The 17985-nt window shown below is 37.6% G+C and overlaps 1 protein-coding gene across 7 annotated transcripts in view; it reads right to left on the bottom strand.

Moving 5' to 3' along the window:
• Positions 1 to 16025, bottom strand: part of SPOP (speckle type BTB/POZ protein) — a 66033-nt gene extending 50008 nt beyond the window's left edge. For 4 of the 7 annotated variants that reach the window (XM_057501377.1, XM_036879679.2, XM_057501379.1 and 1 more), the window contains exon 1: positions 15786 to 16025. The gene's annotated coding sequence lies outside the window, so the exon portion shown is untranslated. Of the gene's footprint in view, positions 1 to 8842; positions 8982 to 11492; positions 11607 to 15785 lie in introns of all 7 variants that reach the window. The other 3 variants (XM_036879680.2, XM_057501378.1, XM_036879681.2) reach the window with 2 other exon arrangements.
• Between the last annotated feature and the right edge of the window lie 1960 nt (positions 16026 to 17985).

Here is a 17985-nt window from a genome sequence, read left to right as displayed (position 1 = left end):
ACCCCTTACCTCTAAAATACAGGTAAGAATACCTCCTTTATAAGGTTATTGTGAAGCTTAAATGAGTTAAATATATGTAAAATGCTTAGAGTAGTGCCTGACACATAATAAGTACTCAGCAAACGTTAACTATTATTATCAGTTTTTTAACACCCTGACACAAGGAGGAGAATGGAAGACTCATGTATTCTCAGTCATGGAAAAGACTACCCCTCAATGTACATTAGAAAATTGTATTCTGATTTATCTGTCAGCATGCCGTGAGTGCATAGCCACTTTTCCCTGAGACTAATTAACTCTGTGAACACTGAGGAAACAGTTTATTTGCAAAACAGGAATGAATCCTGAATCTTAAGAGCCCCATCAAACTAAAAGCATCCTGAAAGACTTGTAAGAAGAGCTAGCTGGTCACTTCATGACACCGTGCCTTGGTTCTCTCTTAAAGGTGACATTTTGGTCAAAAGCAGCACAGTTTAGTAAAAACAATGTAATGCTACAAGGGAGATAATGTACGCCACAAATCAGCTTTGAACATAGTTGTATACTTTCAAGAGAGAGTCACTGCGTTTAAAAAAATACAACTGACCCCAAACAACATGGGGGTTAAGGGCACTGACTCTCTGCAGAGTCAAAAATTCACCTTTAACTTTTGACTCCTAAAAACTTACAGGCTGAACAGCCTACAATTGACCAGAAGCCTTACAGACAACATAATCAGTTGATTAATATTTTTTGTATGTTATATGTATTGTATACTGTATTCTTACCTACAAGCAGCTAGAGAAAAAATGTTTTTCTAAATTGTCACAAATTTCCAAAACACTTCCCAATTATTTATTGAAATTAATCTGCATATAGTGAAACTGTGCTGTCCAAACCCACGTTATTTAAGGGTCAGCTGCACTAGTCAGCTCCCAATTAGCCACACTAAAGGAGGTGAAAGTAGTATAAATAATCCAAAAGATAATAAAAAAGAAATCCTTAAAATTTTTCTTTGGAATGCAATTTTTTCTATAGATTATGTCCACAATCATATTTGGTCTGAAATGTATTTATACAGCCTGGCCATACATTAAAAACATCATGGGAATGAACTCAAATTAAAGACAGGCTGATATAAATTCCTGTGGATAATTTATGTGAGGACAATTTAAAACTATGTAGTAATTCTTCTTAACCTCACAGCATCCTCTTGAGGCTCAATCTTAGCCATAAAATTCTTTCACATGAAAACTTCTAAATGTCATTTAGAAATAAAAGACGAGAACAACTGAATTTCCTAAAGTGAATCAATCTAGACCTGGGAAGCCATGGGAGAATCATCCAATCGAGGACTTTTGCTTCCACAGATGTGGGGGTACATTATTGTGCCTAAGGAGCCAGAAGCAGGTATCAGCCTAACTGCAGACCAATTTATTTCAAAAGATCAAGGTATTTTTTAAAGGTTATGTAGCAATCTCGGTGCCAGAAAGTATTTCAGCAACCACCTTCTCTAAACCCTTCGATTTTACAGAAGAAACTGAGATATACACAAGTTACAACATGTCTGTCAAACTACATAATAAAATCAATATTTAAGTCTTGGGAAGTTTATTTTAAAATTTTTATTTTATTGAGATATAATGGACATATAACAATGTATTAATTTTACGTGTACAACATAATGATTGTGAAATGATTATCATGGTAAGTTAACATCTATCACCACATGTAGTTACAAAAACATTTTTCTTATGATGAGAACTTTGAAGAAACAGGAAGTTCATTATTTAAATAATTCACTTACATAAACAACTTTCTCCTATATTTCCTGTAAAAGGAGACTTTAATGTATTCAGTTTAAATTGGATCACATTTATATATTTGCTTTATCCTACAGTTCCATAGTGTACAAGTTCCTAAATACTAAAAATAACAGTCCTCTAGGATGTAACTCCCATACAAGCCTCTCCACTACACAATCACATGAGTTCTTTCCAATTAGTCCCAGGGCTCCAGCCTGTCAGCTCATACACACAACCACGTGCCTTCCTCAAATTTACTCATACCATTCTCAAAGCCAGGAATGTTCTCCCACCTCCTAGTTGAATATTACCCTTCCAGATCCAGGTCAAGTTCCACCTTGCCTTGAAGCATTTCCTAATCATTCCAGTTCACTCTGAATTCCTATCATACTTATTGTCACTTTCTTGGCAGTTAACAAATGTTACTTAGAATCCCTTATCCAATAATTAACATAGAAGGCCCAGAATTGTAATTTTCCTATGTATATATGTCTGTCCCTATCCCTAAATTCTCTTTTGGTAGGTCCAGCAAGACCTAGGAAAAGGTACTTAAAAAACAAAAACAACTTATCAGATGAGAAAAGGAAAAGAGCTGGTAGAAGAATAAAATTGATTTTATACATTAAAACATCCTTTAATGCTGTTTAAATATCTTTTCAACTATAAAAATATTTAAAGAATAATTAGAAAAACATGGAACATTGCAGACTCCTGAACACAGCAATTCCACTTCCACTTCCACTTCAGGAATCCATCCTAAAGAATCAATCTGATCACAGTATATAAAGATATATATTGTGTCCATCATAGCACAATTTATAAAGTATAAACCAGAGAAAAAGGAAATTCATTAGCAAGGAACTGGCCAAATTAAATATGCTGTATCCATACAAAAAAATCCTATGTAGTTATTTTAAAGGATCATTTTTCAGTGACATGAAGCTTTTTAAGTTTTTTTTTCTATTTTTCTACTTTCCATTATTTTATAATCAGAAGTAGCAAATTTTTTTATTCTGAAAAAAACATAGTAAAGATTTTGAAATTACACACAACTCTTAAGGATTTGTGTGTATAGTGCATTACTCACATATACACATTCCCACCACTTAAGAAGTAACATACTAGCTCATGAAGAGAAGTAGTCCCTAAAAATGTATTGAAGTTGACATGTAATTAACTTCCCTGTTTTCCTGTTGTTTTTCCAAGCCAGAAGTTTCTGAAATAATTTACGAATAACTATCACTGAAGGAAGTTTCTCACCTAGGCAGAAGATGTCACCATAGGAGTGACAGGATAGCAATGAGTCAAGTCATTATCGAGTCTAGTTATATTTCAAAGATCAACCATCACTACCACCACCACCCAAACACAGACAACCATGGTGGAGGGGAACTACCACTGATTTAGCCTCTCTGGTCAACAAATTTGAGTACTGGGGTACACGAAGACCAACACGGTGCTCTGCCTGTGTTGACAAGATTTCAACATCAAGGGCTGCCATACACCATTCCGCTTCAGATGCTCATCCACACACATACCTTAGCAAGGATCTCTTGAAATGTTCTCTACTTCCAAGATACCAATTTCTGAGTTTTTCTCTCTGAATTCCTATTTCTTCTACCAAGTGGAAAGGAAGTGTCAAGATGAGAAAACAGAAAGTGCAAAAGGTGGGTATATTGGAAGAACAGAAAGCAAGCCAGTGCAGCTTGAACATGGTGAACAAAGAAGAACACTGTAAGAAATAGGCAGGAGTCGTATCAGAAGGCCTAGCAGGTCATGCTAAAGACTGGATGTGATCTTCACAAATTTTGCCACTCCCATGGGGAGTCAATTTCATATAAGTGAAAACTAGATCTATGTTTCAAACCTCACCTGCTCTTCCAAAACCCAGTGCAATAAATTCCACTGCCTGCCCTCTAGGCAGCCTCTCCTAAACATCAGGACATGCAAAGGAAGCCAAATGACATCTTTTTTCCTGAACCAGTTCCTCCTATTTTTCATCTTCTAACAGACTGATCATTCATCAAGGCTTGGTATTTCACAACTTTTATTCCTTGTCTGTTGCCTACCCCCACTACAAAAGGGCTCCAGAGGGACTCAAATCTCCAACCTACTCTTGCTTTGCTAGTTCCACTGCCATGACACTACACCAGTTCACACTAGCACCAATTCTTGTTCAGATAACTGGAATAGGCTAACTAGTTTCCACACCTCTAGTTCTTTCCCCATCAAATTTATCCTATATGGTGTCATTTAGGTACTTTTAAACCACCAATAAGCAGATGAAAGACAAATTTATTACCTCAAATTCTGACTTCAAGTTCCACTCATATATCTGCCTACTTAACATATTTATACTTAGCCTCATTCGCATCTCAGATTTAACATATCTAAATTTGAACTCCTAATTTCTGATCTTCCCTCTAAATCCCACACCTACTCTTTCCATTCCTCTGTATCTCCCACTCCCATCTCAGTAAATGGCACCCCTACCTATCCAATTGCTTGAGCCAGAAACTTGAAAGCCATTCTTGACACGTTCTTCTCCCTCAACTCCCACATTCAATCTATAATTAAATGGATTCCTTAACATACTTCTCAAACCCATCTACTTCTCTCCATCATCTCTGCCACCAAGTCCCACCTGCAAAGATTCTTATTTATGAGGCACAGCCCAGGCATCAGGATTTTTAAAAGCTCCCCAGCTGATTCTAACACGCAGCTAATGTTGAGAACCACTGCTCTACAGGTTCTGGACTCCACTAACCTCTGACCTCATTTCTACTACTTTATCCCTTGCTCACTTAGCTCCAACCACAGTGGCCTTCTTGCTTGCTCCTTAAACATACCAGGCACATACATTTTTCATGGCTATTGCCTTTGCTATTCCCTGTATCTGGAGTTCTGGTTTACTCCTTAACCTTCTACAGGTATTTACTAAAATATTACCTTTGTAGGGACTTAGTGAGATTTTCCCTGGTCAGTCTATCTAAAACTGCAACCTCCCTGGAACACTCCCTCTCTTTCTTTCTTTGGTTTTATTTTTCTCTTTGAGACTTACCACCTTTTAACATACCATATCTTTTATCTATCTTGTTTACGGCCTGAATAGGCATTTCATGAGAGCAGGGGTTTTTGTCTGTTTTGTTCCTTAACTATATCCCTCAGCACCTAGAGTGGCATCTGGCACAAGACAGGTACTCAATTATTATTTAACTCCTCATCAAGGCCTTCCCTGTATTCCACCAACTAAATGTAATTTTCCCATTAGTAATTTATTGCTTTCCTTCATAACATTTTTAGTAATTTGTAATTTTATTTGTTGAAACTCCTTTCTAGACTATAAACTCCAAGAGAATAGGGATTTTTGTTTGGTTCTCCATTATATACAACATTCCTCATGCTTAAGTGGCAGAGGAACTATTTAAAAAATAGTCGATGAATGAATTAATAAATGAATGAGTTCAAATACATTTTTTCTGAAAGCACACTCTGATCATGTTATTTTTTCAATCAAAAACTTTCAAAGCCTCTCTACCACTTACCACATTAAAGCCAACTGCCTGGTCCCATTTACTTTCCTGTCTTATCTCCACGATGCCCTGTGTCCCTGGCTTCAGCTGCACTACACAGTTATTTCCAGGACACACCCTGTACTAACAAGCACTGCATTTCCCCACCTCATCATTTTTGCTCCTTACAGTCCTTCTGTCTCAATTTCCTTCTCATCTCTGCCAGTTACAATTCTAGCCTTCAAATACCTACCCTTCAGAACCCAGCTCAAATGTAATCTTCACAAAGACAGTCCTGACTCCCACCCCAACTCCCCCAACTTCTCTTCCTCTTCTAAACACCAAAATATATAATACTAGTTTAATTCCCCACTCATTTCAGAACATACTCCCACTACCTTCTAACAAAACCTATTGTTTATAGTCACTTAATAGATATTTGTTGAAGTGAACTCAGTTAGCAGCACTGCTCTCTTCTCTGCCAAAAAATAAATAATTTAAGTTTGGCAGGGAGGGTTTCTCCTCAGCAAGACCCTTTAATGACCACAAGATATACAAAGCTAGAACGGCACATGCCCAGCCTTAAAACTTCCTTTCTATGCCTTCTCTAAAAAGGCAAGATCTTTCCAAATGCAGTTTTTGGAACTCAGATTTTTTAATGTATTCAATTGCTTGAAAAAAATGTTAAGTTTCATGTGCTACTATGATGACATAAATTCCATAAGCTACATTAAAATGGGTTACCCTAAGATTATCACATACTTAGAATTAAAAGAATATGTGGTTGAAAATCTGAATGCATTAACTCTGTTGCTTGAAAATGATCATTACAAAATTCACTTCTGTTCAACAAGAACTCTGAAATGTTTTATGATCTTTTAAAGTATCCTACTCATTTCTACATCATGTTAAGTAACAGCACTAGCAATCCAGTAAAATTCTGTCATGAGACACTTATTATACCTCAAATAATAGTAATTTGTTTCCCTACTACACCTTCTCCTAAGGCTGTGGTTCCCAAAGTGTAGTCCACAAATTCCTGGAGGTCCTTCTCAAAGATTCCAGGAAGTCAAAACCATTTTTATAATACTAAGAAACTGTTTGCCTTTTTCATGCTGTTATTTGCACTGATGGTTAAAAAATAATGGGTAGAACTGCCAATGTCTTAGCGTAAATTAAGGTAATGGCATCAAACTGCACTAGTCATGTGTCTTTTACCACCATGCACTAGTGATTTTTTAAAGTCAATTTTATTTAAGAATTTCTTGATAAAGCAATAGAAATTATTAATTTTATTAAATCTGACCCACTGAAGTACAGATCTCTTTAAATATTCTGTGTGATGAAATGACAAGTATGTAAAAAATCACTTCTTCAGAATATTCAAGTACAATGGTTGTCTCCAGGAAAAGTACCTGTGACTCTATTTGAGTTGTGAGCTGAACTGTCTTTTTCATGAATCACTACTTTTGACTGGAACAAAGACAAACTGTGGCTATTCTGACATGAATATTTAGCATTTTCTTGAAAGTGAAGTGATCTGTCACTTCAAGGAAAACAACTTATAGTATTTGCTGCCATTGATAAAATCCAAGCTTTTAATCAAAATTAGAACTTTAGAAATCTGCTTGACCAATTCCCAATAGTTATAGACTTTTCTGATGAGATTGGTGATGATATTAACTAAGTGGGTTTTTTTATATTGCATGATGAAATGTGTCATTTGGATTATCTGCTTAATTCAATTAACCATTATTTCCCAACCAACCAGTGCATGATACTATAAAACCACATATGGGCAAAAGATCCATTCAAAGGGCAAGACAGACCAATGGTTTTAATGGAACAGTAACATCGCTATAATTTCAGATTCTACACTGCAACTTAACTTATAAGAAAGTACCAATTGTCAAGTCTGGTATAGTATCAGAGAATAATACACACAATGGTATGAAAATACTCCTCCTCTTTCCAACTACATATTATTTTGTAAGCAACACTTTCTTCCTATACTTCAATCAAAACAATCTATCATATCAGATTGAATATAGAAGAAGACACGAGAATCTGTCTTCTATTAAGCTGGATATTTGAAAGATTTGCAAAAATGTAAAAAATGCCATTCTTAATTTTTTGAAATGTTATTTTTCATAAAAATATTTGTTTACATAAGGTAGGTTTTTTTTAAGTAATTAATATTTTTTTTAATGTTTTGTTTAAATTTCTAATTTGGGAAATATCAACAGACATAAATCACATAAACACAAGCTCTTTGGGATCCTCAATAATTTTAAGAATATAGAGAGTTCTGAGACCAAAAAGTTTGAGATCACTGCTGTAAGAGAATCTGCTCTGATTCCAACCACCCCCAATATTGCTGTGTGTACCAAAACTGCCCTCTCCCATTCTCAACCAGACTTGAACCTGGGGCCCAGGGGAAATCAAGCCTTAGACTGACCAAATCAGATAATGCTTAGGAATCTGAATTAAGCTTCATAGATAATGAAGTCTATTTATGGCAGAACAGTAGAGTCCATTAACTCTTATTGCTGAAGTCCTTGGAACTGTTTTGGTTCCAGCACTTTCTGAGGACTGGTGTTTCAGCTTGTCCTTGGATTCTGCAACAGTAATTTCCTTTGGATAAATCTTTTATATGGGCTATTTTAAACAGGTTTCTTTTCCTTAAGATCAAGAAGTCTGAATACAATAGAACTTCAATGCTGCTATCAAAAGTGTTTTATTTGGTGTCCTTATCCAAGACACCAAATTACAACAAAGTTCCTCTCAAAGATCACGTCCCTATATAAGAATTAAAGTTACTCTAACAAAACTAAAAATTGAATGAAAATTATAGGCTCATTCAGAACAAGAGACAAACTTAATCAGCTGCTAGATAAGGGGTGCTTCATTTTTTTTTCTTTTTTAAAGATCATTATATATCATGTCAATATACTTTAGACAGCAGATGGCCTCATTAAAATATACCAATCTGACAGGGTTTTTCAGGGAAGCTAATAAACAGAAAAAAAACAAAGCAGTGAGACTTGCCCTTCCAAATATGAACAATTATTATAAAGCTATGACGATTAAGGCAGAATAATATCAGCACAAGATATGCAAACAGACTAGGGCACAACAGAGAATACAAACCCTCACATATTTGGAAACATGTAAGTGGCATTATAAAGTAGTAATGGGCAGACACAACTATTCAAAAAATGATGGTGGAGTACCAGGTCATTCTTATGGGAAGAAAATTAAATCCCTACTTCAGGGTTATTCTTATGGAAAATGTTAGATTCCCTACTTCACAACAAACATTTAAATAAATTCTAAGTGGGTTAGAAATCTAAATGTGAAAAGCAAAACTTTAAAAGTTTTAGAAGAAAATAATAGGATATAACTATTACCTCAGGATAAGGAAAGATTTCTTCCTTAAGACACAAAAACAGATATTATAAAGTAAAAACATAATAAATCTGACTGTTAAAGTTTAAAACAGTTTCAATAAAAGGTAAAATAAAGTAAAAAAAAATTAAAACACACCTGTTAGGATGGTTACTCTCAAATAAAAACAGAAAATAGCACATGTTGGCAAGGATGTACAGAAATTGGAACCCCTGTGCACTGCTGGTAGGAATGTAAAATGGTGCAGCCACCACAGTAAACAGCAGCATGGCAGGTCCTTAAAAAAATTAAAAATAGAATTACAATATGATTCAGCAATTTCACTTTTGGGTATATACCCAAAATAATTGAAAGCAGGGTCTCAAAGGGATATTTGTACACCTATATTCATAGGAGCATTATTCACAATAACCAAAAGATAAAAGCAACCCAAGTGTATATCGACAGATGAATGGATAAATAAAATGTAGTATATACGAACAATGGAATGTTATTCAGCCTTTAAAAAGAGGGAAATTCTTATCATGTATATAAATGTTGAATCACTGTGTTGTACACCAGAAACTAATGTAATACTGTGTGTCAACTACCCTTCAATAAAAAATAATTATCCAGAAAAAAAAAAAAAAAAAAAGAGGGAAATTCTGACAGATGCTACAACATGGATGAACCTCGAGGACATTTAGCTCCGTGAAATAAGCCAGATACAAAAGGACAAATATTTCATGGCTCCACTCATATGAAGTATCAAAATACTCAAAATCACAGAAATAGAAAAGTAGTACCTGTCTCTAAATACCAAGAAAAGGATTATGTAAGTTTCAAATTAAGATGAATGATTACGTATAGTTTTTTTTCTCTAACAAATAAATAGATAGGAGGAATCAGAAGCTTGCAGAGAACTACTGCAAGCCATTCTCTGATGCAGCTGATGCCATGGCAGGAAGATTTATGCCAACAGCTTCTTGGAAAGAAACGGTCAAGAATAAAGGTCTTCGTGGTCAAATAAGGGTTACTGACTGAACGGTTAATTCTCACTCTGAAACTTGAATCCAGCTCTCCCAAAACAGCACGACCAGCTTTGCCACATAGAGCGGCTAAGCAACTCTTGCCAATTCTATTAAGACATGACCGCAGTTGTAAGAATGAAGGCCCAAGCATTTCCTAAAGAGGCTATACTTTAGAATCTCTTTCCCTATAGTTGGAGCTTGTCAAAAACAGAAGTTAAAAGAGGCTACTGGATCTTAGTAGCAAATGTGCCAGCACAGCCTTTCAGAATGATTCACTGCGCCTGAAAACAATCACAAGAAACAGGTGGGCTTCCCTGAATACACAACCAGGATTAATATGGAGTCGGAATTGTTAGAAAACCAGGTCGAGTATACTACCTTATAAAATCTGGAAGTAAATATAACAACATGGTAAAAAAGAAAAATGTATTTCAAATAACAGAATACTGTTACTGTCAGGCTCTGAATAACCTGAAATCAGTAAGATTATTCAAAATACCACTTCATGGTAAGAGTCCAACAAAACATTTTCTGCTAGGGCAGGAATTAGTCCAGCCCCTAAAACCAGCTTGAGAATGCAGTGCCACTGTATCTTTTGTTACATTAAGCTTCCTGTGGGTGACGGATTTTCAAAAAACACTGGATGCACCAACATTTCTCCTAAGTCTCTGTAGAGAAATCCACGGGATTCAACACTCTTTCAGACCGAGTTAAGACAGCTAGACATCAGAGTTCATGGCCTATCTGAAATGTTTTCCTAATTAAGAACAACTGGTCTCACTCCTTTCTTATGATGAAAATCTAGTGATAATGAAAAAAGCATGTTATTACAGCATAATCTTATGTAACTCTCCAACTATGTGGAGGAATGCGTGTAAATGAGGAAAGGGGAGGAAAGATAAACACATACTTGTGCATACATACACAAGACGTTTTTATATAACAATCAAAACCCCGTATCACCAACAAAGCTTATAAACACATTTTCAGTCTCTAAATTTCATTTTGTGTACCTTTCATCTCAGAAAAAGATCAAGGTTGTTCATGAGAGACGAAACTCGCCAGTCTCTCTACAGCTACCCTTATATTAAGGTGGGGGCAGGGGAACGGATGGACACGAAATGCCCTCTTCAGCGGTACTACCTGTCTTTCACAAAGCATATCTAAGATAAGGAATCTGGGATGTCTAAGGTCCAAAATCCAGCAATATCAGTGGCACAGAAGTAAACCCACACTAAGTATGTTGTATTAAAATAAAGGCATCTTTAGTTTTTAGAATTTGGTTCCAGAAGCTCCACAGGGAGAGACAAACAACATAATTTATTAAAAGGGAAGAAAATGCTACATATAGATATATAAACATACAGAGGTGAGGGTTCCACATCTAGGGTAGGAAAAACACAAAGTGAGCCAGGAACTTCTTGTACCAGAAGGTGACAATGCACACATACATCAAGCTTATAGAGCTCTCACAGGCCAAATACAGGGCCTTTTGAGCATCTAAAAAAGAGTCTATAATTGCTGGTAAAGCACAGAAAAAAATCCATGAGTTTATAATGATACCAAAACAAAGAAAGCAAAAAAAAGAAACAATTCACTTGCCAACATTAGAGATGATTATTATACTATCTCCTTATTCAGGAAATTGTCAAAGGGAAAATTAACAATTTACATGAACCTTTTGGTAGAAATTATAATTATTCCTAACTGATGAGGAAACCTTTACAGAAGATTGAAAGCTAATCATTGTAAAAGGAATAGCAGAATTAGAAAATTACCATTTTGCAACAACCAAAGAAATAGCTGATTTAGACAAGGATCATCGTCATTAGGTGAAAGACTGAGAAGTGTAACAGTATTGGTGCCAGAGTCATCCCTCTACAAATTACCTGCTAACAACAAAAAGGGGGAGGAAAGTCAGTACAATGGAGAGATCTGGTATTTATCATCTTAAACAAATGGCAAAACTCAGCATCATTAATAGCAGGATATTATGACATTATATTTCTCTTATTGTGACACAATATGAAGTACAGAGCAACATCTATGAAGAATCCTTACCAAGAATGTTTAACTTGAATCTAATCAAACAGTTAGACTTTACCACTAGTTTATAGGAAATACAGGGATAAAGGAACAAATTAAATGAAACTGGGAGAAAACAATCAGAAAGTTCCAGAAGTGATAATATTTTACAAGACAGCCTGGTTTCTTCAAAAAGGCCTTATCTGTGTGGCTTCTAATTAAACTGTTCTAAATTTAAAAAGAGACTAAAGAGACATGTGTGGAGAAAAAAATACCAATAGCTAAAAAGTGTCATCTTTAAGACAGCTGGAAAAATCTGAACCTGAATTGGATATTAGATTTAATTGCTTTATACTGTAAAAGCAATTAAGTAAAACAATATATTTTAAGAAAATGCAGTTAAAATATTTAAAGTATTGAAGTATACTCTAATAAAGGTGTCATAATATCTGAAATATAAAACTTTCTATATTATGTAAACACACATGCATATATATATATATATATATATAAAGCAAATAGAGCAAAGTGAACAATTGCTGAACCTAGGGGATAATTGGTATAAAAGTGATAATTAGACTAGTCTTTCGATTTTTCTGTATGTTTAAAATGTTTCACTTAAACAGTTGTAAAAAAAAGGTGGGGCAGGGGCTCAAAATGTACTTCCTCCAGGAAGGTCTCCCAAATGAACTCTCCCCTAAGCCTTAATCACTTCTTTGTTAATCACTCCTTTACTCTCTGCACAGAATACAGTGTGCTACTGTTCCCATTCTCTTTTCTTACTGTTCTCTTATTATTTCACATATTCAGTCATTTGCTTCTCCAGCAATATTATATAAGCTTCTTCAGACACAGACATTTTAAATTCTATTTCCTCACAGTTCATAGTGAAATATTCTGCATTCATCAGACTTTTAAAAAATACTAGTACCAATATTCTGTATAGGCACTCAGTAAAACACCTTTAACTAAATGGGTTAGCTTTTCAGTTCCTCAAGAGAATGGCAATTTGCTTGTATAAACAATTTTGAGTTACAGATATCAAAAGATCATAAAACATCACATGTGAGCTTAAAGAATTTCATGTAGAGAAACTAGCATCTAAGAGTCAAAGAAATCAGAATAGTTTTACATGTCTTCTTAGCATTGTCATGGATATGTTGTGTTACCCTAGCATATGACTTTATTCTCCTGACATTATTCTTCAGTTAAACAGTATCTTCCACCACTACTCCATCTGCAAAACAGCGACTATTTACCCACAACTCCTGGGTGTAATGAAGTTTAACAAGGTACATAGTGGACTTTATAAAATTTTATATAAAAGAATGCCCAAAGATTTTTTTTTATTTTGATACTACAGTGCTGGTGAGGAGAGAGGCAGACTCAAACACTGCTGGCAGGAATATACATTCATACAACCTCAACAGAAAGCAATTTAGCACTAACAACATTAAAAATACATATACCTCTGACCCAGCACTTCCACTAGGAATTTATTCAACAGACACCAGTGTACATAAAAAGTACACACAGGAATTAATTGTGGCACTGGAAACCACCTAAGTGCCTAATAATTAGAGCTGGATAAGTAATGGTACCATCTATACAATGGAATACCTGCCATCTGTCAAAAACAAAGAGGCACCCTCTGTACTGTGTGGAGTGATGGCCAAGATATATTAGGTGAAAAAGCAAAGTGCAGAATAATGGGTATAATATCTTACTATTCATGTAGAACAACAAATAAAAACAAATATACCATAGAATATATAATTGTATATGCTTGTAGAAGCAGTGACTATCTCTGGAAAGGTAAACAAGATATAAGTAAAAATTTCCTTTGGGGAGGGTAACTAGACAGATGAAAGGACAGTAGAAGAAAGTTTTCACTATCTCTGTGTACCTTTTGGATTTTGTTTCATATGAATGGGTTACCAACTTTAAAGGTTTATTTTAGAAATATGTCTCTGCACTAATAGGAATTACTTAATGGTATTCATCTTAATCCTAAAAGCATTTCATGGCTTTGAGCCATAAACATTTTTAATTCAGACAGATTAAATGTTTCCAGATAAAAACAAAGCACTTGGGATGATAGAAGCCTACTATGAGAATGACCATTTATTACCTCAATAGTTTTACTTCAAGATTTTACTAGAACCTGATGGAAGTCTGGACATAGGCAACATGAAACATCTCCAAGTATCAAACTGATCACTGTGAAGAGCTCTAAAAGGAGATGTCGCCAAAGTACCAAATAGACACCAACCACCCCCACCCTAAGAGTTGGGTTGTCACAGTAACTTATACTCCTCAGTCTTCACGCAAGGGAAAAAAAGATGAGTCTTCAGCTCTTTCTCAAGACACAGGATGACATGCGGCCCCCAAATTCCTGTGCTTCCTCTGTGTCATCTCTTAGCTCCAACTGTAACCATGACAACAGAATACAGCACAAAAGATAGCTGAACCATGCAAAGGCCAGATTAAATGAAGAAGTGAAAAATATATATACACACTTTAAAGCCTAGAACATAAGGTCCTAGAGTTAAGAATGGCAGCCAACAACTTGAGAGAAAAATCCCAAAGAAAGAACACAAAGGAAAGGAAACAAAAAATAAGGCTTACTAATACATCCTATTCCCAGTTTTCCACAAAGAAGACAGGATTGGCAAAGATAACTGAAAAACACAGAAAATGCCCACCCCACACCATCAGTAATTCGGCTACTCATTTCTATTCTGCAAACCTTCTGTCTGTAAGAATTAATCATTTTCCCGCTCTGTTCTGATGGCAGAGGTGAGAAGCAGCAAAGTATCCGAAAGAGGGGCAACACAGGAGCATTAAAGGACCATGAATAATCTGCAACTGAAAACCCAGGTCCTAGATCACTGAAATATGATTGTACTTTAAAGTTCCTTATTTTAAACTATTCTTTATTTGAAAATGTGAAAGAAACTCTCATTACTTAAAGTTAAAACTTCCATTGGGTAAGTTACTGACCACTACGAGTTTCAGACTGCTTGTGTTTTCATGTGATGGTCACAGAGCATCAATACTGCACAGCTGAAACGAAAGGACTAAGGAAGATCTTTTACAAAAAGGAGGCAAATAGGCCATACAAAGTCGGAGGGTTGGAAATTAGAGAATCCTGTCTTAATTTAGTTTCTACTCTAAGCCTTATACTGTGTGCTCTTTATCTCTACCTTATCGAATCCTCTGAGGATAATTAAGAATTTTACTAAGAGGAAAACCCCCTTACTTTCTTTTTCATGACCCTTAATCCTCCTTAGAAAGGCTATCAAAATCCCCTGACAAAGTAACTGAATGGTTTGGGACACCTACCCACAAAACTTAGGGGAAGTCTGTATCAGAGGTACAGCATGGAGATTGGAGGGAAGAAAAGTAATGCTAGAACCGTAAGTTGCAATGACAGTTTCAAAAGAAGGGTCAGAGTGGGGCACATTGGCTCTCGGAGGCATTTGTATCCTAGGAGTCTCTAGGGCAACACGAGATGCGAACATTGCTTTGTCCATAAGCCCCTCAAATAATTTAAATTCTCGTTTTTGGATAGGAGCAACAGGCCCTCTATCTGGCAGCAAGTCTAACCCACCGCCTGGGAAGGCGGGCGCATGGTCAAGTGGCTCTTTATCCCGCAGGTCCCTGCAACACAACGATGCGCATGCGCCCCGAAGGCAGCGAACAAGCACCCCTAGCTCGTCCATACTTGCACATGCGCAGTCACCCATCTCGCCGCAGGCGACAGCTCTCTATTTGGCAAGGGGGATGGGGCTGGAAAATGACGGGGGGGCCTGAAGGCAGGGGGCGCGTTTGTGTCTTCTGAATGCTTGGGATTGAGGGAAGAAACGGTTAATTAGTCTTTGGCTTTCACAGGCCACGTAACACGGGATGTGGGATATGGGGCAAAGAAGAGTATATGTGTGGCGGTGTGTGTGTGTGTGGGGGGGTCAGTCACCTCTTGAGAGAGGCGCCCCCCACACTCCGACAGGACAACCCTCTCCCTCGACTCTCCTCCCCCCACTCACCTGAGAGCGGCGGCGACAGCTGCTGGTTCCCGTACCCCTGCGCTCGCTTCATAGTGTCCGCAACATCCGGGACCTGCGGGACCGCCGATACACAAATACACACACACTCAGAGCGCGCACACTCACACACACACACCCCGACACACACCGACACACACCGGCAGGGGCGTCACAGCGTCAGCACGTAGACGCAGCGAGCGCGTACCCGACGGGCCCCACCCCTCGCGGCCTCCGTCCCCACTATCCCCCTTCCTTCTCTCCCTGTAATCTCCTGCCCTTCCTCCTCCTTCCTCAAGACTCCGCCCACCTCCCCTACCGCGCATGCGTCCAGGGGTCTCGCCTTGGCCCGGAAATTTGCGGGGAAAGGAGGGGCCTGAGGAGAAAGAGGCGGGAACTCGGAGGGGGTCGCGTGCAGGGAGCAGCAGGCTGCGTGGAGGTGCGAAGACCACATAGAGGCACAGAAAGTTGGTCGGGGCAAGTGTGCAGCGTAACAGTAAAAGTATTTACTTTTTTTGTGCAAGCAGTTTATGGGTTGCCAACGACTTACTTGCATTACCTCATTTTTTCTAACCAACTGTGTTGGTTAGGAAAAAATATTTTTTAGACTTTAGGATAATGCTAGAGACTCATTTAAGTAACTTTTAAAATTTAGCACTTGGAAACAAAGCAAGGACCATTCTTTTGGGGGAAGGTGGACATATAGTTGACTTAACTGAAAGGAAGCAGATTCAATGATGATTTGTTGTCTTGGACACCTGGGTCCCCAGTTGGCCTCAAGGGCCATCAGTGGTTCCTGAGTTGAGTAAAAGAAAAGTCTCTTTATCTTGGCCCTGGGGGGAAAAAAAGTCATCTTTACTGTAGAATAATGTCAGTGAGAGGTAATCATTATTGCTACAATTCTTTCCTTTAGCTTAACCTTACAATCAAGCCAAATAATCTGGAGCAGACATTGTCTCTTTCCTATACTAAGATAATAACGTTACACACATTCACAAATGCCCGAGGTATTGGACCTAAAAGAGCAACTAGATGAACCTGTGGGCTGTGGGGGTGACAACGTGTGGGCCCTGCCTTGGGAACAGCTTCCCAAGGCCCTGCTGCTGTAGGTCTATATCCAGGAGACGGTGCTCACTGTCTCCTGCCATATGTGTCCTGGCGCCAGGTGGCTGGTGAGTCTGTTCAGCAGGGAAGACTGGAAGCTCATGACCAAAGCCACAGGGGTTTGGAAAGAAACTCCTGACAGTGCTAGGCTGTCTTGACTTTGAAATACATAAACCAACTTTACAGTCCCCACAGCTTCAAATGTCCTGGGAATCACAGACAAAACACTCCAAAATCCTAGAGCATGCCAATTCCATATTTCAGCCAAAATATGGAGAAATAGTGATCCTAAATTTAACAAAGTGGTCACTGTGCCTGCCCTGCTTAAAAAGAGCTTTTGTCACCTATTAGGCTGATGCCTGAAACTTCCCAATTAGATTTCACTCATCATCATCAACAATCATTCCTTAGCAGAAGCCAGAAAGGCTTTTGGTCCTTGTGAAAATTCGGTGTCCCAAAGGTATCCTAGTAACTCATTAAATGTAACTGGCTCCTGGTGTCACTGAGGCTTTTGTTTCCTGTTCTCTTGACTTTAAGTTTGACAAGGCAACAAGGAAGAAAAAACAGAGGTACTTCTTGGAGGGAGGAACATAGAGGTGGGGAAGAGGTGTAGAAAGAGGAACCTGGGGGCATGGACAACACACTTTAGCTACCACACAATTGAGGCAAATCATTACAGTTTAGTCAGATGCTGTCTGGGACCTGGCAGGGGACTCCTTGGAGCTAATAAGTCTGTACCAGCAGCTTGTCCAGGCTGGCCCTGAAGCCCCAGAGATCTGGAAGGACACAAGAGTCATAGCCACATCTGTAGCCTGGTGCAATGAGGCTCCCATCCCACTGTGGAGACCATACCACCCACCTGAGATGTGATCCAACTAGCCTCGTGTACAAAGGACTTTGATTGGTGTGGATCTGATTAAACGACTATAGATGTCTTTGGAAGCACTGTGCGGAAGAATTTTAAACAGCTTTTGCTTTTTAATATGCACTTCCTCTTTGGTTTTAATTATTTTGTTCCTACATTTTCCCTTTCAATTTACTAAAATCTAGAAATGTAATTAGAGCAGAGGCTGGGCTCAGAGAAAGCTGCCAGGATTTC

The sequence above is a fragment of the Manis pentadactyla genome, chromosome 4 (assembly GCF_030020395.1).
Source record: "Manis pentadactyla isolate mManPen7 chromosome 4, mManPen7.hap1, whole genome shotgun sequence".
Lineage (NCBI taxonomy): Eukaryota > Metazoa > Chordata > Mammalia > Pholidota > Manidae > Manis > Manis pentadactyla.
Note: the sequence above shows the minus strand (reverse complement) of the source record. Positions and strands in the feature narration are given on the sequence as shown.